The sequence below is a fragment of the Pseudonaja textilis genome, chromosome Z (assembly GCF_049901715.1).
Source record: "Pseudonaja textilis isolate UNSWEBS1 chromosome Z, rPseTex1.2, whole genome shotgun sequence".
Lineage (NCBI taxonomy): Eukaryota > Metazoa > Chordata > Lepidosauria > Squamata > Elapidae > Pseudonaja > Pseudonaja textilis.
In genome coordinates, this window is record NC_142008.1 from 51,823,411 (window position 1) to 51,847,410 (window position 24,000).

The 24,000-nt window shown below is 42.1% G+C and overlaps 1 protein-coding gene and 1 long non-coding RNA gene across 3 annotated transcripts in view; one reads left to right on the plus strand and one right to left on the minus strand.

The window, feature by feature from the left end:
• Positions 1-24,000, plus strand: part of POMGNT2 (protein O-linked mannose N-acetylglucosaminyltransferase 2 (beta 1,4-)) — a 107,299-nt gene that overhangs the window by 71,252 nt on the left and 12,047 nt on the right. Inside the window, exon 2 of one of the 2 annotated variants that reach the window (XR_015739953.1) lies at positions 1,021-1,082. The exons of the other annotated variant lie outside the window; for it this stretch is intronic. The gene's annotated coding sequence lies outside the window, so the exon portion shown is untranslated. Of the gene's footprint in view, positions 1-1,020; positions 1,083-24,000 lie in introns of those variants that run through there. 2 annotated transcript variants of the gene reach the window in all.
• LOC148124007 (uncharacterized) overlaps positions 1-24,000 on the minus strand; it is a 54,352-nt gene that overhangs the window by 15,397 nt on the left and 14,955 nt on the right. The gene's annotated exons all lie outside the window — the stretch shown is intronic.

Below are 24,000 nucleotides of genomic sequence, written 5' to 3' on the forward strand. Positions count from 1 at the left end.
ATCTTCTGACCAAGATGGATAACCAACAGTAGCAACAGCAGATTAATCAACTTCTGCATGATAGCCAGGTTTTGCAGCAACAAGTCCCCCAACTGGTTAACCAACTTACGTTGCTGCAAGCTCCTGCTGCTGCACCTCCTCCCCCTTCACGTAAGAAATGCCCGGTAGCTGTGCCGGATAAATTCTCTGGACAGCCTGAAATGTTCCTGGTTTTTATGGGGCAATGTCAATTATTTATGTCTCTGCAGCCAGAAGATTTCCCTGATGACCGGGCTTGGGTGGGGTTTGTTATCAGTCTTTTGTCGGGTTCGGCTGCTAGGTGGGCCACTCCTCTATTGGTGCAAAATAGTCCTTTACTAACTGACTATCAGGGCTTTTGGCACCATCTATGCTCGATGTATGAGGACCCCATAAAAGCTCAGACCGCTGCCAGATGTTTAAAGGAACTTTGCCAGGGGAAACGCCCCTTGCAGGAGTTCATTTCAGAGTTTTGTCTGCTTTGTATGGATTCTGCATGGGCAGAGGATATACGAGTTGGTGCACGTGGAGCCGGCCCTGACCCTTGATGCTCTGGTAGTGCAATGTTTGCGCATTGACACCCGGCTTCAAGGGTGTAAGACTAGACACCCAGTTCCGGAACAGCCGTCCACCTCAAGGCCACAGCATCTTGTACAACCAGCACCCCAGGTCTCTCACAGTGCCATGGCCAGGGCCAAGGAGCCGATGGAGTTGGATGCGGTCCGACCTCGTTTGACGGCCCAAGAATGTACCCAGAGACTTCAAGGAGGCCTATGCCTGTATTGTGGGGAGCCTGGACATTTTGCGAATTCCTGCCCAGGTAAACGATGGGGGGCATGCAAACCAGTGCCTGAATCTAACCGTGTAAAGTCAGGAAATGGGGCAGGCCTGGCCTCGGGGAAACCCTAGGTCGGGCATGTATTAGTCAACTGCCCAAAGTGGCGGAGGTGAACTCTGGTCCCCCTCGACATTTACCCCCTTTCTTTACCACCTTTCTTGCAGTCCCGGTCGGAGGGGATTCCTGCAGTTGCGTTGGTGGATTCGGGAGCTACTACCAGTTTCATGGACCAGGCCTTCACAACTCATTTTGACGTCCCTTTGGTTGCGGTGGAGCTTCCAATCAAGGTAGAAACGATTGATGGGTGGGAGCTTCGGGCTGGGCCCATTCGTTTCGCCACGCAGCCATTGTGCCTGGCTATTGGGGACCATGAGGAGGCGATTAGTTTTTACATCACTGCGGACCTCCATCTCCCTTTGGTCCTTGGTATGGCCTGGCTACGGTTACAGGATCCTCTGGTGGCTTGGGTGCAGAACGCCATTTCCTTCCCGAGCCTCCAGTGTGTGGATCATCTTAGACATGCCTGTGCTGGCCAGGACATCGCTGCCCCCGCCGTCTCGGTACCTCCTGAACTATCTGACTTCTCCTATGTTTTTAGCAAGAAGGAGGCGGATTGGTTACCCCCGATCTGGAACACTTGACCACTGCTAGGAAGTTGAACCAACGACAGATCCGGTGGTCGTTGTTCTTTGCCAGGTTCAATTTTTCAGTCACTTACATTCCCAGTGGTCAAAATCAGAGAGCGGATGCCCTGTCCTGTAAACCTGAGTATCTTTGTCCCGAGGACCCTCTTCCTCCACGTACAGTGCTGCCACTGGAATCTTTGGCCGTTATCCAGGAACTGGTGGATTTGAGGGCTCGGGTACGAGAGGCGCAGCGCTTAGACACTTGGTCGCAGCAGAGAATGGGAGAAATTAACCTGACTCCACATGGACTCTGGAGGAGGGCTTACTAGACATCGGGGCCGATTATATGTGCCCACCAGGACACTTAGAGCCTCATCATGACTCAATGTCATGACAACCCAGCTGCTAGCCATTTGGGGTTCTTTAAAACCCTTTATCTAGTTACACGGACTTTTTGGTGGCCTCGAGTCCGGCATGACGTCTTCGCCTACGTCGCCTCTTGTGTACCGTGCCGGCAAGCGAAAGCCGCATTGGGTGCACCTCCTGGTCTCCTTCAACCACTGCCGACTCCGGACCAACCATGGGGGGCAATCTCCATGGACTTTTTAACACACTTGCCCTCTTCATCGGGTTATACGATGGTACTCATAGTGGTTGATATGCTAACCAAGATGGCCCATTTTATCCCCTGTCGGAAGTTACCATCAGCTCGTACTACCATCCAGTTATTTCTGCAACATGTATTCCGTTTGCATGGCCTACCGGATAAGGTCATTTCGGATCACGGTGTCCAGTTTACCGCTCAATTCTGGAAGAGTCTCATGACTGCACTACGGGTGCAGGTGTGTTTGGCGTCGGCGCACCACCCGGAAACCGATGGCGGGACTGAGAAAGTAATTGGCATCCTCGCCCAATATCTAAGATGTTTTGTCAACCTTCGACAGAACGATTAGGTGACCTACCTCCCTTTGGCGGAGTTTGCCTTTAACAATTCCCAGCACACCTCCACTCACATGACGCCTTTTTATGCAAATATGGGCTACCATCCGAGGTTTTTCCCATTGTCGATCTTGGATTCCCCAGTTCCAGAAACACGAGACTTTTTATCTGAACTACATTCGGTGCACCAATTGATTTCACAACAATTGGAATGAGCTAAGGCGGACTACAAAAGATTCGCGGATCGTTCGTGTCGGGTGATGCCTCCGCTGGTTGTGGGAGACAGGGTGTGATTGTCCACAAAGCATCTCCGAGTTGATTGTCCAATTAAAAAGTTGGACCATCATTTCATCGGTCCCTTCCCTATCGAGGCGGTCATCAATCCCATTGCATATCGGCTCACCCTACCACGCTCCATGCGCATTCATCCTGTCTTCCCTTCTGGTTCCTGACACCCCATCGTGTACTGTCCGTTCTCCCACTGGTATGATTTCTCCATCTGTATCCAGCGATGATGCTGATGCTGACAACATGGTAGTCAGCATTCAGGATTCTCGCTGGCTGAAAGGACGATTTCAGTAGCTAGAGAGGCTAGAGGATGGATCAGAGGTTCTTTCCTGGGTGGATGCTTCCACGGTTCATGCCCCGGACCTTATCCAGAGATTCCATGAACGGTTTCCATTAAAACTGCATCCAATCGTCAGACTCGGGGAAGGGACCTGCGGTGAGGGATAGTGTTGTGACTCGGAGGTTTGAACCTGCTCTGTCAGAAGACATAGGCTCGAGTGATGAGGAAGATCTGGCATTAAGGTTTGAGCCTGCCTTGTTGAGTGACATAAATGGGAGTCAGGAGGAGGAGGAGGACTTGGCTCTAAGATTTGAGCCTGCTTTGTTGGAAGTTTTGGAGCCGTCATTAGCTGAAGATCAAGCCGAGAAATGGACTCTCACCTTGTGGCTATGGGTGGGACAGAACAGACACGCATTGAATGTGGCAATATCAGGCAGTAGATGACTGGGTTAATAACCGCCTGAACAGGGAGTGGGCCAAGGTACCGGTGGTCTAGCTTCCTGACTGGCTGGTCTGATGGAAGGTACCTGGTGAGCAACCATACCTAATCCCCTAAGGCCAATGGCCAAAAGTGGTCCACTATTCTTTTACTCTTTGGCTTTCAGATACATCGCACCAATTGATGGATGGCCTGCAACGGATAGTCATTAGCCACCAGAACTGGAGAGTCGAGTTGCGTGAGGGGAAAAGAACCAAGGATGATAACCCACATTAGCCAATAAAGTGGTTGTTTGCATGGAGGTGTGCTGTGAATTGTTGAACGTGAACTCTACTACTGCCAAATAATCCAACCAATTGTCTTGTTGCTAGTTCACAAAGCAGCGTAGGTATTGCTCCAGGATCCCAATGGCTTTTTCAGTTCCACTGTCAGTTTCTGGATCATGTGCTGATGACAGGCAAATTTTCACATCCAAGGCCAGCATCAGCCCTTTCCAGAATTGGGCTGTAAATTGTGCCCCTCTGTCTGAAATGACCCAATCAGGTAGGCTGTGTAGCCAGAAGACATGTTGGATAAACATGTGGGTGGTGGCATGAGCCATTGGTAAGCCACCTGTTGAGTAAGCCAAGCATTCTCCACAAGAAGCTGCTCCATCCTTATTTAAAGGTTTGTTTGTTTGGGCAGGAAGCAAACTGTTCCAACCAATGGTTCTGAGACAGTAACAATCACACGTTTTTCCCCAAAACATTTGTTTTTATTTCAATGACTCTGAATTATGTGCATTCACAGCCCGTAATGAGTCCCAGACAGTTTATGAATACTTCAACAGAAGTCTGCCATGTGTTTCAGGATGAGGCTGATAAGCACCCACCTTTATCTCTCTTGAAATGCTGCCAATGACTAAATTGCCAATTAGCTGTACAAGGCCAAACAGAACACAAAGTCAACCCAGAGCTTCAGTATTTAAAGCAACCAGAACAAACAAAGTTACTTCCTGCAAAGGCTCCTCCTTTATGTCTTATGGGAAGGGTCAATCATCTCCTTACTCCAGAGTTGCCCCTTTTGTTTTAATTGTTCTTGCCTTCTGACAGCTCTACGCAAGCACGCAGCTGGGAACAGGCTCCCCTGTTCCTCTGCCTCTCTGATTTCAGATTCTGGAGGCTCTGGAACGGGCACATAGCTCTCAGATGGTCCTGGCCCCATCTCTGTGTTGGATGTAGATCCCTCGTTTGAGCTGTCCTCAGACTCCAGGACTGGCCCATGTTCCTTCCCACTGTCCGACTCTGCTGCCAGCTTTGCAGGCTGCTGGCTTACCACAACACGTGTCCAGTTCTCACTGTTGCTTCTTGACCCGCCTATAGGTTTCTCAAGAGACAAATAGGATGGTCTGGTACTCCCATCACTTTTAAGAACTAGCCACAATTTGTTGTGATCCACACAAAGGCTTTAGCATAGTCAATGAAGCAGAAGTTGATGTTTTTCTGGAACTCCCTAGCTTTCTCCATGATCCAGCATATGTTGACAATTTGATCTCTAGCTCTTCTGCCTCTTCAAAATCCTGCCTGTTCTTCTGGTAGTTCTCGATCCACATATTGCTGGAGCCTAGCTTGTAGGATTTTGAGCATAACTTTGCTAGTATGTGAAATGAGTGCAATGGTGCAGTAGTTTTAACACTCTTTGGCATTGCCCTGCTTTGGAATTGGAATGTAAACTGACTTTTTCCAATCCTGTGGCCACTGTTGAGTTTTCCAAATTTGCTGGCAAATTGAGTGTAGCACTTTTACTGCATCGTCATATAAGATTTTGAATAGTTCAATTGGAATACTGTCACCTCCACTAACTTTGTTATTTCTCAGTCTTCCTAAGGCCCATAAAGGTTTCTTTACTTGACCTCTCCAAACTCCTAGGTAAGATGGTCTCATGCATATCCATTGTTCCCTGGGCCCGTTTACACAGCAGATCCCTGCAGTGGTTCCTGCTCCTATTCCAAAGATCCGGAAGAAGCAACTCGAGATCCAGGGTCAAGGTACCTCCACAGGTCCTCACCTCCCTCCTCTGGTGGATCAACCCCTCCATCAACAAGGGCCAGCTCTTCAAGGAGCCCCAGAGTCTTACCCTTACCACAGACGCCAGCTTATCCGGATGGGGCGCTCACACCAACTCGCTCACAGCTCAAGGCAGATGGTCAAGGACAGAACAAGGTCACAACATCAACTGGCTGGAACTTACGCTGTCCATCTGGCCCTGCGAAGCTTCCTCCCTCAGGTGCGCGGATGACATGTCCTCATCCTCATGGACAACGTCACAGCCAAAGCGCACATCAACAGGCAAGGGGGTACCCAGTCCATTCAATTGATGAGGGAGGCCAAGCGCCTCTGCCGTTGGGCAGAGTCCAACCTCCTCTTGCTGAGGGCAGATCATATCTCCGGAGTTTCCAACATCCAGGCGGACTGACTGAGCAGGGCCATGGTGGACCAGTCAGAATGGCGCCTCCACCCATCCCTGTTCAGGGAGGCGTCCAGGATCTTCGGCCCACCGGTGGTGGACCTTTTTGCTTCCCCGGCCAACACACAACTTCCCAGGTTTTTCTCGAGATACCCGTCCCACGGGTCAGAGAACCACAATGCACTACGCTGCCCCTGGCCTCCGGGGCTCCTGTACGCCTTCCCCCCCCCAGCCCTAGTGCCCCGGGTGATCCGGAAGCTGATCCTCGAGAAGGCGGATCTGCTGCTGGTGGCCCCCTATTGGCCCAGGCGCCCCTGGTTTGCGGACCTCCGCAACCTATCAGTAGCGCCCCCCTGGAGAATCCCCCTGGACAGAATTTCCCTCTCCCAGGGGCCCCTGATGCACCCGGACCCTCAATGGCTCCAGTTAGCCGTCTGGTGGTTGAATGGAGCCATTTAAGAAAAGAGAAATTCTCCAGTCAGGTAATTGACACCATCCTGGCCGCCAGGCGTCCCTCAACCACACAGATTTATGGTGCCACTTGGAATGGCTTCTGCAGGTGGTGTCGTAAGTCCCAAATCAACCCCCTCTATCCCTCTATTGCCCAGGTTCTGGAATTCCTCCAAGAGAGCCTGCTCAAGGGGCTTTCCCCTAACACCCTGAGGCGACAAGTCGCAGCCCTGGCAACTGTTGTCTCCTGTGACAGTTTTGGTTCCCTCTCCCATCACCCTAGGGTCAGGGCCTTTCTCAGAGGTGCCACCAGCCTGTGCCCCCCAACTGTTCACAGATACCCTACCTGGGACCTCAATAAGGTCCTTGTTTCGCTCACAAAGCACCCGTTTGAGCCTCTTAGGGAGTCTTCCCTTAAATTCTTAACATTTAAGGTAGTTTTTCTGGTGGCCATTACATCAGCACGGCGAGTTTCAGAAATCACAGCCTTATCAGTTAGAAAGGACCTCTGTGTGTTCCATACCGACCGGGTGGTTCTTCGTCCCGACCCCACCTTCCTCCCTAAGGTCAACTCAACCTTCCACAGGTCGCAGGAACTGGTCTTACCAAACTTTTGCCCTAGACCCACGAGGGACAGGGAGATTATCTGGCACACTCTAGATGTGAGACGGGCCTTGCGCATCTACATCAAGCGTACCCAGCCCCTGAGAAGGTCGGAATCCCTTTTCCTTTCCTTTCAGCCCAGGCCCTTGGGGCTAAAGGTATCCCCCTCAACCATCAGCCGCTGGATTGTTCCACCCAAACCAGCGTAGAACAGAGCCGTTTAAGAGGAAGAGCCATCATCAAGAATCAAATGGCAAAATGTACCAGCCCAGCTGTGTCCTTTTATACTCATTGAGGCAACGTGCTAATTTACTGACTCGCTCTCCTCATTCGCTCCAGCTGATTTTGCCTTCTCAACCGTCTTCTGTTTTTTACATTTAACCACAAATTTTCCAAGTTCTCATCTCCACTAGAAGACTCTCTCAAAACTTCCCTGTCAGCCATTCCCAGCTGCCTAAGAATGTATGGTTGTAGGAAAAAGGATTTACCAGCAGATGTTGTAACATTAATTTCTTGAACACTCTGCCAAGCAGCTGTAGAACCTCCTATTCCTCACAATGAAGAAACTGATGTTTTTGGCCACTGTACTGGCCACTGTAAAGAGGAGAAGACAGTAACATTGGCTCCAGTATCCAATAACCCTTGAAATGGTTGTTTATTAAGGAAGAGCATTAACAAAGGACAAGAGGAGTTCAGCTGATGAAGTAAGCCTACAGATAAAGAAGTTGATCCAAATCCTGCATCCACATGATTACCTATACCAGGAGATGGAATTTCATATGGAAGAAGAAGCAATTGAGCAACAGAAGAATTACAAGGAAGAACTTGAGGAAGATTCACCCAAATCTGAATCTATTATCCCAGGCACAACAAAATAGCCCTTTTTGTGTGCAGAAGAATGAGGCAAAATTAAGCCAACTAATCCCGAAGGAAGAGGACCTTTAAATTGAGATGGAACTATTTTAACTTCCATGGGAAATTTAAACTCAATTTCCTCTTGAGTGATTAAATCAATCCCAGTGCTACCGGCTGTGGCTGGGGAGGAGTGAGAGAGATTGCTGGAGGAGTCAGAGTGATGGGAAAGGCACGCTTTGGATTCTGGATGGGTGACACACCCATTGGCAAGTTTCCCGACTGAAACCGACATTTATTGGCCCAATGAAATCCCTTTTTACAAATAGGGCACTTCTTAGAAGGACGATTCTGAGGCATAGAAGGTGTAGAACGACAGTCCTTCTGAAAGTGGCCAGGGTTCTTACACTTAAAACAGTTACTAATTGGTCACTGTCCTTTCTGAATAGCAGCTGCTAACATATGCATTTTATAAGTTTGTGATCCAATATCCTAGTAGACTCACAGCATATCTGCCAGAGTGTAATGAGCAGTAGCCTTTAACGGCTATAAAACTCTTTTACAATCTGCATTAGCATTTTCAATAGCTAACTGGCGAAGAAGTTCACCAGCAGCTTCCTGATGATCAAACTGCTGTCTAATTGCTTTGGACAGACGCTCAACAAAGTCAGCATAAGGCTCATTGGCATTCTGTCGAATGTTTGAAAAATTTGCTCTAGGTTCTCCAGCTTGGGGTACTTTAAGAAAAACATGAAAGGCACATTCAGAAACAATAGTTAACGTAGCTGGAGGAAGAACAACTTGAATAGGAATTGTACCAAATGGCCCAGAACCAAATAGCTGCTCAACTGTATATGCTCCTCCTCCTCCTAAAGCAGCAGCTTGAGCATGTCTCATATATTCACTCTCCCAAACCACATATTGCATGGATGTTAAAATCATGCAAAATATTTGCTTCCAATCTTCAGGGATCTTTGTATAACCATTTTTTATTCCTTCTACAAGTCCTCTTGTAAAATTACCACTAATCCCATAGTCTGTAACTGCCTTTTTAAACTCTCTTAAGATCTGATAAGGCAGACCCTCCCATTCTGCTACTTGCAATCCAAGCTGTGGCCCCTGACCAGGACGATATTGTACTGGACAGACAGTAATTCTGCAAGTTCTGTTCCTGAGACAGAGGCATCCCTTTTACAAGTCTCTACCATTTTCTGAAAAGAAGTCTGAACAATAGTCAGGAGACTTTTGCCCTGTATCTGCAGGAGCTGAGGGAATTGAAGACATATATTCAGGTGAAGAAGGGGGAAATGACAGCATTAGTATAACGTGAAGGTGGAGGTGTTAAAAGAGAAAGTTCATTGTGACCAAATGTTTCAATTGCATGCCTACATAAATGCCACACATGCAAAACTTCTATTTTTGCTTGAGGTTCAGTATGCAATGTTTTCCCAATACGTTCCCAATCAGTTAATTTTTTTTTGGTAAATTTTATTGCTTTTTAAAGACAAAACATAAACAAACAAAACATAAAAACATCAAACTTTCTTCCATAAGCATACAAGCAGTGTTTCGGTTGGTTTACAATTTTTTTTGTGCATCCATTTCATAGTCTTCAATTACAGTTACATTACATAATAGCTCATATTATCAATCAAAAATTGAATACCCTAGTATCATTATTAATCAATCATTTGACAATAATTTTATTCATTCATATTTTATGAGATAACTATAATTTACTTAGTTTATTTTATAACAATTCATATAATCCTCCCAAATCTATCCTAAAAACATTTTGAAGATATAATAAAAAAAGAAAATACATCCTTATATATTTATTATTTTCTAAAATTCTATATATTCCATTATTGTATTTTATTATCTAACCATTGATAGAAAAGGTCCCAAATTTTGTAAAATTGTTTATCCTCTTGTTCTCTAATTTCAAATGTTAATCTATTCATTTCAGCACATTCCAGTATTTTCTTAATGATTTCCTCCTGTGATGGTATTTTCTCATTTTTCAAATTTTTAGCAAATACAATCCTAGCTGCTGTTAATACATTTACAATCAGGTATTTCAAATCTTTGCTATATGTATCAGGTAAAATTCCCAATAAAAATATCTCTGGTTTCAAATCTATGTGTTTTTTTGTCATTTTTTCCAACCACATGTAGATTTTAGTCCAGTATTTTCTAGCATCCGCACAAATCCACTACATATGGTAATATGAGCCAGGTATCTGATGACATTTCCAACATTTTCCGGATTTATTCTTGAACATTCTTGCTATTATTGTCGGGGGGAAATGCCACCTGTAAAACATCTTATACAAATTTTCTTTATATGCTGTTGACATTGTCATTTTATAATTTTGAGACCACAATTTTTGCCATTTCTCTAAGTCAATCCCATATCCAAAATTCTTCCCCCAAGCAATCATAGTTTCTTTAACTTGTCCTTCTTCTAGTTTAATTTCTAATAAATATCCATACAGTTTTTTAATCACCTTTTCATCAGTACCTGTCAAAATCTTATCTAAGTCAGTCAATTTATCATAGAAACCTCCTGTTTAAAATCTTTATCATACTTTGAATGTATTTGCGCATATGAAAACCAATTCATCTTTATACCTTGTTCCTCTAGTTTTTGCATAGACTTAAGTTCACCCTTTTCATTCAATATTTCCCCATATCTAACTGTTTGTTCCTTTTTGTATATTATAGGATAGGAAAATGCTTCAATAGTCGATAACCAGACTGGAATTTTCAAATAACATTGTCTTTTAATCTTCCACCAATTTAACCACAGCGACTCCCATATATGATGTCTTCTAAAATACCCCTGTATTTTGGTTCCCTTATACCATAAAAAAGCGTGCCACCCCAACAACAGATCATGTCCTTCTAATGTCAACAATCTAGTATTTCTTAATATTATCCATTCCTTGACCCACATCAAGTTTGCAGCTTGGTAATACAACTCCCAAATAGGCAAACCAAATCCTCCTCTAATTCTAGCATCTTGCAAAAGTTTTAACTTTATTCTCGCTTTCTTACCTTGCCATATATATTTCAGCACAATTTTATTTAAGTCTTCAAAATAGTCTTTTCCAAGCCTAATTGGAATTGTTTGGAACAAATATAAAATTCTGGGTAATATATTCATCTTGATTGTTGAAATTCTCCCTATTAATGACAGTTGTAGATTTTCCCATTTTGCCAAGTCTAACGCTATCTGCTGTTTAAGTTTAATAGTTCTCTTTTAATGTACTACATCTGGCTGTCAGATATATCCCCAAATACTTGATCTTATTCATGGCTTGAATTTTCAATAGATCTGCCAATAGATCCTTTTGTCTTGATAGCATATTTTTTGTCAAAATCTTTGTCTTATCTTTATTTATTTTCAAACCAGCGACCTTGCCGTATGCCTCTATCTTTTCCAATAATTTTGGTGCTGTTTCTAAAGGGTCTTCTAGGATAAAAACCAAGTCATCCGCAAAGGCTTGCAATTTAAATTCTTCCTTTTTAATTTTCATTCCTTTTATACTCTTTTCATCTCTAATATTTCTGTTTAACACTTCCAAAGTTAACACAAACAGCAAAGGTGATAGTGGGAACCCTTGTCTTGTTCCTTTTCTTATATTAATAGAATCTGTCAATTCTCCCTCTATCATTACCTTTGCCGTTTGCTTGTAGTATATGGCTTCTATTGCTTGAATAAATTTTCTGGCAAAACCCATCTGTTCCAACAATAATAACATGAATCCAGTAGTAGTAACATAAATCTCCAGTTCACGTTATCAAATGCCTTTTGTGCATCTAGAAATATCAAAGCCATTTGTTTTTCAGGGTGTGCCTCATAGTATTCCAAGGTATCCAAAATTACTCTCATATTATCTTTAATTTGTCTCTTTCGCAGAAATCCATTTTGATCTGGATGAATAAAGTTATTTAGATATTTTTTAAGTCTTTCTGCCAAGATTGAAGCAAAGATTTTATAGTCTGTGTTTAGTAAAGAAATAGGTCTATAGTTCTTAATTTGCAGTGGATCAGCCTCTTATTTTGGAATAAGTGTAATATAAGCCTCTGACCATGTTTTAGGTATCATCTTCTTTGACATAGCTTCATTCATGACTCCTAGCAATGGAATGCTCAATGATTCTTGTAGTGTTTTGTAGAATTCTGCCGGAAGCCCGTCTGGACCTGGTGCTTTCCCATTATTTGTTTCTTAAGTGCTTCAGTTAATTCCATCATTGTTATTTTGCTTTCTAACATTTTTTCAGTCTCTTTAGATATCTTGGGTAGATTAGCATTCTGTAAATACTGCTTGACTCTTTCCTCATTGATATTCTCTTGCTTATATAATTTCCCATAAAAATCTCGAATAATTTCCTTCTTCTCTTTGTTGCCATGGCAAATTTGGCCTTGATCATCTATTAACTGCAATATTTTCCTTGATTCTTTCTCTTTTCTCAATTTATATGCTAACCATCTACCTGGTTCATTTGCATCTTCAAAATAGTTCTGTTTAGCACCTCTAATTTTCTGCGCTAATTCTTCTTTCTCTATTTGACCCATTTTGTGTTTAATTATATCCATTTTTAGCTTGATGTCCTTTTTCTGTGGTGTTTTCTGTAGCTCTTTTTCAAGTCTTTTATGCTCATCTTCTAGAACCTTAGTGGCTTGCCTTTTCCTAATATTCCTTTTCCTTATATAGTCTATTATCAAGCCTCTAGCATATGCCTTCATTGTATCCCATACATTCTGAATTGATGTCTCTTCTTTTTTATTTTCTCTGAAGAAAAAGGCCAGTTCTTTCTCCATCTGCTGTGTAAAGTCTTTTTCCTTTAAAATAGTATTATTTAACATCCATCTCGATCTTCTTTTTTGTCCTTTCCATTTAATTGTCATTGGATTATGGTCTGCCCAAGTACTTGTTTCAATATTTATTTCTTGAATATTAGATATTAATTCTGTTGACATCCATATCATATCTATTCTGGACCATGATAAATGTCTATTTGAATAAAAAATATATTGTTTAGCTTTAGCATTTCTTTCTCTCCATGTATCTTTTAAATTTAATTCATCAACCATTTTAAAAAAGGATTTTGGGAGAGTCTTTCTGTTTTGGTTTGTTGTTGCTGCTGTATAGTCCAGTTTATTGTCTACAATTCTATTAAAATCTCCCATCATAACTATATTGGTATAGTCCAGTTCAATTATTTTCATGTGTAATTTTTTATAAAATTCTTCTTGTTTATCATTCGGAGCATAAATTGCAATCAGGAGTGTTTTCATATTATTATCCATTATTTCCACCATCAATACTCTTCCATCTTCATCAGTATAAATCAATTTTGCTGGGGTGGTCTCTTTAATATATAAAACCACTCCTCTTTTCTTACATTGGGTCAAGGAAGTAAATATTTTCCCTAATTTTGGCTGTACCAACAGTTGTTCATGTTGTTTTTTAATATGTACTTGTAGACAAATTATATCAAATTTTAATTTCTCTAATTTGTAAAAGGTTTTCCTTTGAACAGCTGAGTTAAGTCCATTTATATTAATTGTAATCAATTTTTTCTCTTCCATGATTATATTTTATAGTTGGGTTTGGCAGCTCTCGTAGATCTTGGTTCACGTTGTTCTTTGGTTTCCACCTGTCCACCTACTGCGCCTTCTTTTCAGTCCCCATTTGGTCCTCTTGGAATTCAATTAGTGAGATCTCTTTTTCTGCCTCTTCCTCTTTCCTTCCAAAAAATCCTGTGTAAAATAATTCTGCTTTCTCAATTGAATCAATTCTGTGTCTCTGTTCTTGCCATGTGAACATTAAACCTGGAATCAGCCATCTATAATTCACCTCTTTTTTCAATAGCATTTTAGTCAGGAATCGATATTCTCTTCTCATCTCTCTCACTCTTCTGGGTATTTGTTTTAAGACCACAATCTCCTTGCCTTTGTATTTCAATGTTTTCTCTCTTGCCACTTGCAATATTTGTGTTTTAATGGCTTTTATTGTAAATCTAATATGAACTTCTCTTGGTAGGTTATTTCTCATCGCATATCTTGTAAAAACTCGGTATACCTCATCTACTCCATCCATCATCTTCTCTTCAGTTATTTCCAAAGCTTCAGCCAATATTTCTATCATTATCTCAGCTAAATTTTGTCCTTTTTCTTCCTCTGTGTTTAGAAATCTGAGATAAAATTCTGATCTGTCCTTTTTCCATTTCAGCATCCCACTTTTATCTTGTTCAACCACCGTTAATCTACTATCAATGTCTTCCAATCTTCTTGTCTCTTTGTTTATCTTCTTCTTCAATTTTTTGGAATCTCTCATCATACTTCAACATTATTTGTTGAATGTTCTCCACTTTTTCGTCAGTTTTCTCTGTTCTTTGTTCGATGTTCTCTATTCTTTTTTCAATAGTCTCTGATCTTGTTTTAAGATCTTGGATTCCTTGCATGATCATGTGCAGGGTCACTTTTTCTTGTTCTTTATCTTGCTTTAATATTGAACGTTGTCTTCCAGATGGTGGGGAGGCAGAAGTAGAAGTTGAGGAACCAGGCGCTATAACTTTCCTACTCATTTTAAACGATTCAAAATCTTCAGGTTCTTCTAAACCTTAATCCAATTATGAAGTAGCCAATTATAATGCAAGGTAAAAAATAAAAATGGTAGAGAGAAAAAAAACCCAATAATAATAAAAAAAGGGTACACCAAATTTCTTTGGGTTCTTCTAAACCTTAATCCAATCAATGGCTAAGTAAAGATAGGAGAAAAAAAGGGGAAAAAAGACTTAAAAAGAACAAAAAAAAAAGGAGAAAAATTCTTCAGGTTCTTCAACACCTTAATCCAATTGAAATATCTCAAATAATAAAAAAGTGCATAAAAATGAACCAAAAGGGTAGATGGAGAAACAAAAAATGCCAGAAAAAAAAGGAGAAAAGATTTTTAAGGCTTTCCCTTTAAAATAAAAAGCAAATGTGGAAATATTACAAAAATAAAGGTTTCTTTTTTAAACTGCAGTAAAGCTGGTAAGGAGGGGTAGCACAGCTTAAAAAAAAATAAGAAAAACACACTGCACTTTATTTAATTGTCCAAGGCTCTTATTATCTCTTCTCCAAAAACTTGTCAGCTTTTCTTTTCATAAGCTTCAAGACCAGGCTCTAATTGTTGATAGAAATCCAGAAGAACACCTGCAATAATACTCTCCCATGCTCTTCCCCCTATCTTATCACATAGCAATTTCCTTGAAAAGGCGACTCAGATCTTTCTTTCTCAGCTTTCTCAGTTTCGTCTAAAACATTTTCAAGCCTCTAGTTGGCAGTGTTACAAAGTTTCTTTACTCTCACTTTCCCCCTCCTTTCCCAAGCAAAATGTAATAAAGATTTTTTTTAAAAGGAAAAAACATATATAAATATAAAAGAAAAATTACTAAAGGGAGGCTCTAGCCTGAAATATTACAAAATCAAAAAGGAGAAGAAAAGATAGATATAAATAAAAAAAAACCAGTCCAGTTAGCAAATACAAAATCGCATATAGAAGTCCAGCAATAAGAAAAAAAAGCAAAACCTTACTTTGACACTTCCATTTAAAATCGCCGCTTGATCATTTCTGTCAAAACTTTTACAGATTCTTTCGTTTCCTTAGGGTGTCCTTTTAAAATTTAGAATAAAAAAAAAGTTCTCACCAAACCGGCACACTTTCTCTTTTTGCTCTCTTCCGTTTTGGAGCTGTCCCAACTTCAGCAGCTTTAATGGCTGCCGCTTTGCCTCTGGCAAGAAGAGCTTCTCCTGGATCTACCAGGGACTTTGTGGTATCCCTGGGATCTACAGGATGCCCTCTTCACTATCGCCATCTCTTCGGGATGATTTAGATCCGTTTGGACCATCCAGGGGAAAAGATATTGGCTGCGATCTCAGACCTCTGAAATCGCATGCCGTATCGTCGCGATGCCAGCTCCACCCTGTTCCCAATCAGTTAATTTTAAAGACCCCTTTTCTGGGTACCAAAGGCACTGAGCTGCAATCTCCTGGACCAGCCTTAAGAGATTAGTAGAGATCAGTATTATTTTTCTTCAACAAATAGCCTAATTCATCTACATGCTTCCTTTGTTCCTCAGAAAGCGAAGACCCCATACTTACAGAAACCAAAAGGTTGAAGAAACCACAAAGGATTGAAGGTGCACCAAATCCTTGCCAGACGAAGTAAGAGGGTCCCTGTTCAGGCGCCACTTGTTGTAATGACAAGGCAGTCGAGTTGTTTGATAATGAACAACTGAATTATGATGATGATCTTTATTGTCTACTTCCCCTCTCTAATCCTCCTTTATCCATAGATTAGTGACTTTGTTTGCCTGAGTTGTATTTGCTTGGAAACATTCTTTATCTGAGGTTTGCCATCCGAGATTGGAACATTCCTGCAATTACAACTCTACAATCTGCTACTCTTGTTCCCTTGTGAATGTAAGATGAGCCATCTGTGAAAAGCTCCATGTTTGGGTTAATGAGTGGTGTGTCAGTAAGACCAGATCATAGTAATGTCACTTCGTGGACTAGGTGGAGACAGTCATGAAGACCTTCTTCCACCTGTACTGTTGGTAAGAGGGTGGTTGGATTTAGAGTAGTACATCTTTCAAAGGTTATGTGGTCTGAGATAAATAATTCATCCTCATACTGAGCCAAGCATTGTTGCGGGTCTGCGATTTAAGGAGGATCGCAAAAACCTCATGGAGGATTTTTAATGTGAATGGATGACCCAGGACCAGATCCTTTGATCTTTTCACTATTTCTACCATGACTGCTACCACTCTTAAGCAGGGTACAGATCCTTGAGCCACTGGGTGACAGAGGTGACAGAGTAATAGGCTACTGGATGATGTGTGGGTCCAAGCCTTTGGGTTAGAACCCCTGAGGCAATGCCTCATTGTTTGTGAATGAAGAGTGTGAAGTGTTTCTTGTAGTTGGGGAGACCCAGAGCCTTTTTTGATTGAAGTGTGTAATCCAAGGATTTGGACCAGTTCATGGGATCAGGCATCATTTTTGTTGTGAGCTGGATAAGGGGCTAATTCCCCAAAGGAGGGGATCCATAGGCGGCAAAAACTTAGCACACCTAGTAGGGCTTGCACTAGGCATTTCATGAGAGGCGACTTCATGCCTAATATGGTTTGTACACGGCTCAGAGCGAGTTACCTAATACCTGAAGCAATGATATAACCTAAGTAGGTGACTTCTCATTGTAGGTATTGCAGCTTTAAGGAGGAGGCTTTATGTCTCCACTCTTGCTAATGCTCTTAGTAAATGTAAGATGTCAGTTTTGTAGGCAAGTTCAGGGTCAGAAGCTAATAGGAGATCGTCAACATACTGAATTAATGTTGACCCTCCTAGAAGAAAGATAGTGGAGAGGTCTGCTTTAAGTATTTGTGAGAATAGGGTTGGGGACTCTGTATAACCTTGTGGCAAGTGGGTACAGGTATACTGCTGATCTTCCCAGGTGAAAGCAAAGACATATAGGGAGGAGAGATCAATGGGAATGCTGAAAAAAGCTGAGCATAGGTTAATGACTGAAAAATGGGTGGCAAAGGCTGGAACCTCAGTGCTTATAGTGGCTGGATTGGGAATGACAGGAGCTCTGGGGACTACGTGATCATTAATGAGGCGTAGATCTTGGACGAATCTGAAGACGGGGTTTCCTTTACTATCTGTCTTTGATTTCTTCACTGGAAAATAGGTGTGCTGCAAGAGGAGGTACACTTCCTAATTACTCCATGCAATGAGTATGCCGCTATCAATTTCCTAATGGGTCTGACAGCCTCAGCTGGGATTTTGTATTGGGGAATGTGCAGGGGGGGGGCATCTTTAACTTGGATATTTACTGGCCTTTAAGAAACCGAACTTCAGTGTTATCCCATCTCCATAGGGAGGATGGTAAGGAGCATAGATCATCATGTAATTGCTCCTTGCTTAATACAGCCAGCTGCAAGCGTTTAGTTGGAATGTGTAGGGTCAGTCATGTTTGGCTGTAAGTAATGGTAGCTCCCAATTTGCAGAGTAAGTTTCTGCCCAGAAGGGACAAGGGAGATTGTAGGCACACTGTGAAAACATGGGTGAGTGAGAAGGGACCTAATTCTACCTGGATATCCTTTGGGAATTCTATGGGAATAATTTTTCCTCCCTCTCCCATTATGTTGTCCGTGGTTCTGGGTAATGCTCCCTTAAAGGAGGTTGTTGTGATGAGAGAAGAGGTGGCTTCCATGTCTATCAAGCAGCTGCAGGTTCTCCTCCTATGGAAATATCAATCATAGGTTCTCCTTCTGTGTCTGAACTTAAGGGAATGCTGAGGCTGATGAAGGTGGCTTTGAATTCAGTTTGTCCTTCATCTAGTCACATAGCCTGTGGGTTTTCAATGTCCAACCCCTTTTGGTGGGGTCCAGAATTCCACCTGTCTTGGTATCAGGGTGGGGTATCCCTAGGGAAAGGGGCAGTGGTGGTTTTTCCTAATATTGTTGGCATGGATTGTCGTCAGGATATTCAAATCTCTTATGGACCTCCCTCCCATGCAATGTAGGTATCTCATGCTGGCTGTTTTTCCATTTTTGTACCGCCCATATCTAGATTCATTCTGGTGAAAGTGGCAATTTAATTGTCTAGGGTTCCTATGTAGGGCAGCAAAGACTTGGAGCTCCTCTTTCCTTTCCATTCTCCTTCCCCTTTCGCTGTCTTCTTTCTTTCTTTCATTCTCTTCTTCCTTCAGCTTTTCCCTCTGATCATAGATGTAATTGGTCTGCACTGCTATTTCTAATGACGACCAATTTGAGTTGGAAATGACTGTGAATGTCACTGGATGACTGGTTAATGAACGCAGAGGTTAAAATTCTCTGGTCTTTAGGGCAGCTGAGATCCAGATGGGCATAATCTACCCTACCTCTGTGAGGCAGACCCAGAAGACATCTGGGTTTTCTGTCTCTCTGGGTGGTTCTTTGGAATTCGACCAGTTCAAGGGTTTCTTTCCTATCTCTTCTATGGCTTCTAGCAGGTTTTCTTTGGATTTTGTGTATTCATCCCAATGATTTGCATCATTGTAGTTCCAGCCAGTTAATTGGCCAGGCTACTAATGTTGGGGCCATCTGTCCTGGTGCTGTAATGATGGGACATTTGGCTATTTCAATGGTTTTCTCAAACAGCTTCAGTAGCTCATCTTTTGTTAAAAGGACATGCTTTTAATTGTTATTTTTTAAAAAACAAATTTTATTCAGTTTTTCACATAAAAACAAAAAGCTCTTTTTAGTGGACAATGTATTTCTGGGTCATCACTTTTACCTACAAATATGACAATAGTTATACATTCATATATGCATACTTAATTCTATTATTACCTTTTCCATTCCAAACTTTCAGAAAGGAGAGAAACAAGCAATTTAATCCTAGTCTCTTAGATTAATCTCAATCCAAACATCCTTTTGTTTCATTTCAATTATTTCAAATATAATCCTTTGATATTTATTTTAAAAACAAAAAATAACAATATATGTTTGCCTAATGAAAAAAAAGTTACCAATGTCTCTCCTTCCTTTTAATAGTCTGTATTAGCTTATTAATTTAAATAGTTCTTTAATCTGTCATATTTTCTTTCCATCACACATTCTTTCTATAAATTCTAGATTAATACAAGTTTTAACACAAAAGAAAAAGAAACAAGCGTAGCTTTCCCTGCTTTTACTGCTTTGAGTGTGACACCTCATTGGTTAATATATACCTTCATTCCCTCATCTTAATTCCCAATAAACCTTTATTTTTAAGTAGTTACAATAATAATTATTACATCTTGGAGAGGGGAGGAGCTGGCGTCGCGATGGTACGGTCTGCAATCGAGCTCCAAGATTGCAGCCGATATCTTTGCCCCTGGCCGGTCCAAACGGACCTAAACCATCCCCTAGAGATGGTGATCATGAAGGTCATATCCTGTGGATCCCAGGGACACCGTAAAGTCCCTGGTTGATCCAGGAGAAGTCCTTTGTGCCAGTGGCGGAGAGGCAGCCCCAAAGCTGCTGAAGTCAGGACAGCTCCGGAAAGGAAGAGGCTGAAAGAGAAAGTGTGTCGGCTGGGTGAGAATCTTTTTTTTTTACTATCATTCTGAGACTTGAAAGGACACTCTGAATATAAGAAGAAACCTGTGAGATTTTCGACAAAATTGAATAAGCGGCGACTTTTAAAGGGAGACGTCAAAGTGAAGCTTGGTTTTTTTTTTCCTTACTTTTTTTTTTCCTTACTGGACTTTATCGTGACTTTGCAGTTAACCAGACTGAATTTTCTTTTATATATATATTTACTTTCTTATTCTCCTTCTTGATTTCTTAATTTTTTTTAGACTAGAGTCTCCCTTTGGTTACTCTCTCTCTCTCTCTCTCTCTCTCTCTGTATATATATATATATATATATATATATATATATATATATATATATATATATATATATATATATATATATTGTGACTGGAAGGATCGATCCTGCTGGGAGTTTTGACTCTGATGACTGTTAGATCGTGGATTGACGCCAGAACTAGAAGAACCAGGAAACGTCAATCTGAAGGGAGGCGTCAGGACAAACATTGATTGGAGCGAATGAGAAGGGCAAGTCAGTAAATTAGCATGTTGCCTTAATGAGTATAAAAGGACACAGCTGGGCTGGTACATTTCGCCAGGAACAAAATAACTATTTGAGTGAGGACGTTACAGCAAAGAGCTCTGAGGCTGAGGATTTATTGCCAGGACTGGTTTGCCGGACAGAGTAAAGATTTATGCTGTGGTTTCTGCCAGCCGTTATCTTGTAAGACTTCTTTCCGTTTGATTTAATTGTGAAACGGCTGCTTTCTGTTTTGTTCGTTTGAATTTTGAAGGGGAGTCATAACATTATTGTTCCTGGCCTAAACAAACCATCTTTAAAGCAAGATGGATTCAAATCAACTGCAGCGTTTGGTAGAGCAGCAACAACAACAAATTAATCAGCTACTGCAAAGCAATGTGACGCTTCAGAATCAGGTAACACAATTGCTGAAATATGTTTCCAGCTTATCAAGCCCTGCTGCTGTTCCCCCTGCCCCTCCCGTGAGGAAAAGCCCAGTATCCATGCCGGAGAAATTTTCTGGGCAAATGGACAGGTTCCTGGCATTTATGGGTCAATGCCAATTATTTATGTCCTTGAGGCCTGAAGACTTTCCAAATGACCAGGATAAGATAGGATTTATTATTAGTCTTTTGTCTGGGCAGGCTGCCAAATGGGCTACTCCCTTGTTAACTCAAGATAGCCCTTTACTGGATAATTTTCAGGGTTTTCTGCAACAAATGAGGGTTATGTTTGAAAACCGAATTAAAAGTCAAACTGTGGACAGACGGTTACGGGACATTAATCAGGGGAAACGCTCCTGCAGGAATACGTTGCAGAATTTCGCTTGCTGTGTATGGACTCTAACTGGAACGAACCGGCTCATATGGCTGCATTCCAGGAAGGCTTGTCTGATGCCATCAAAGATGAGCTGGTCCATGAAGAGCGGGCTTTAACTTTGGATGCATTGATAGTTCAGTGCTTACAGATTGAAGCCCGTTTACAACAGCGCGGAAGCAGACGGCCCATTGTGGAACCACCTTCTCTTTTTCGTTCACAAGCTACGGTTAAGACGGAGGAGCCGATGAAGTTGGGAGCACTCAGCCTTTGCTTAACGGCGCGAGAACGTTCGATAAGGTTTCAGGAAGGCTTGTGCCTTTATTGCGGGGGTCTGGGACATTTTGTTAATTCCTGCAAACGGAGAGGGACCCGCAGACCTGTACCTGAAACCACTCTTGGCTCGTCGGGAAAACAGGGTAGACCTGACCTCAAGGAAACCCTAGGTCGGGCACGTTTCACATCCCCACCTCAAATTGCTGAAGCAAATCCTGGCCCTCCTCGGCATTTACTTTTGGACACTCGAATTTTTTTACAGTCACAGAAGGAAGGAATTCCCGCTGTTGCGTTGGTGGACTCAGGGGCTACAACCAGCTTTATGGACCGAGCTTTTGCTATGCACTATGAGATCCCATTGGTTGCTGTGGATCCACCCATTAAGGTGGAAACCGTGGATGGGCGTAAGCTTAAGTCTGGGCCCATTCGTTTCACCACCCAGCCAGTGCGTATGATCATTGGGTATCATGAGGAGGCGATAAGTTTTTATATCACCTCGAACCTTCATCTCCCTTTGGTGCTTGAAATGTCCTGGTTACATTTGCACGATCCATTGGTGGCTTGGTCGCAGAACGCCATTTCTTTTCCAAGTCTCCAATGTGTAGACCATCTGAGACAATTGGAATGAGCAAAAGCAGATTATAAACGTTTCGCAGATCATTCGCGTCGAGCGACGCCTCCATTGGCTGTGGGTGACAGGGTGTGGTTGTCAATGAAACATCTTCAAGTTGATCGTCAGACTCAGGGGAAGGGCCCTGCAGTGAGGGATAGTGTTGTGACTGGAAGGATCGATCCTGCTGGGAGTTTTGACTCTGATGACTGTTAGATCGTGGATTGACGCCAGAACTAGAAGAACCAGGAAACGTCAATCTGAAGGGAGGCGTCAGGACAAACATTGATTGGAGCGAATGAGAAGGGCAAGTCAGTAAATTAGCACATTGCCTTAATGAGTATAAAAGGACACAGCTGGGCTGGTACATTTCGCCAGGAACAAAATAACTATTTGAGTGAGGACGTTACAGCAAAGAGCTCTGAGGCTGAGGATTTATTGCCAGGACTGGTTTGCCGGACAGAGTAAAGATTTATGCTGTGGTTTCTGCCAGCCGTTATATTGTAAGACTTCTTTCCGTTTGATTTAATTGTGAAACGGCTGCTTTCTGTTTTGTTCGTTTGAATTTTGAAGGGGAGTCAAACATATATATATATATATATATATATATATATATATATATATATATATACACACACACACATACACACACACACACACACACACACACATGTGTTGTGGCTCTGGGCTTGGATTCAGCTCCTGTGACTGATATGAGTTCAAGTGAGGAGATCATGGCAGAAAAATATGAGCCGGCATGGCTCAGTGATTGGACTGGTAACCAGGATGAGGAGATGGACGTGACAAAGGACGACAGACCTGATGTATTAGAATTGTCAGGACCTTTGACCTCCTCTGGTTCCTTATCTGATCAACAGCTGGGAATGGCTGACAGGGAAGTTTTGAGAGAGTCTTCTAGTGGAGATGAGAACTTGGAAAATTTGTGGTTAAATGTAAAAAACAGAAGACGGTTGAGAAGGCAAAATCAGCTGGAGCGAATGAGGAGAGCCAGTCAGTAAATTAGCATGTTGCCTCAATGAGTATAAAAGGACACAGTTGGGCTGGTACATTTTGCCAGGAACAAAGTAACTATTTAAGTGAGGACGTTACAGCAAGAAGCTCTGAAACTGGAGATTTATTGCCAGGACTGGTTTGCTGGACAGAGTAAAGATTTATGCTGTGGTTTCTGCCAGCCGTTATCTTGTAAGACTTCTTTCCGTTTGATTTAATTGTGAAATGGCTGCTTTCTGTTTTGTTCGTTTTAATTTTGAAGGGGAGTCATAACATTATTGTTCCTGGCCTAAACAAACTATCTTTAAAGCAAGATGGATTCAAATCAACTGCAGCGTTTGGTAGAGCAGCAACAACAACAAATTAATCAGCTACTGCAAAGCAATGTGACGCTTCAGAATCAGGTAACACAATTGCTGAATTATGTTTCCAGCTTATCAAGCCCTGCTGCTGTTCCCCCTGCCCCTCCTGTGAGGAAAAGCCCAGTATCCATGCCGGAGAAATTTTCTGGGAAAATGGACAGGTTCCCAGCATTTATGGGTCAATGCCAATTGTTTATCTCTCTGAGGCCTGAAGACTTCCCAACCGACAGGACATTAATCAGGGGAAATATTCCCTGCAGGAATATGTTGCAGAATTTCATTTGCTGTGTATGGACTCTAACTGGAATGAACCGGCTCATATGGCTGCATTCCAGGAAGGCTTGTCTGATGCCATCAAAGATGAGCTGGTCCATGCAGAGCGGGCTTTAACTTTGGATGCATTGATAGTTCAGTGCTTACAAATTGATATCACGCCCCCAAAACTAAAAAGGGGGTTTAGTTCCTCTTCATACAAGGGGTTCTGGTCTACATAGATGACATTTTAATATACACT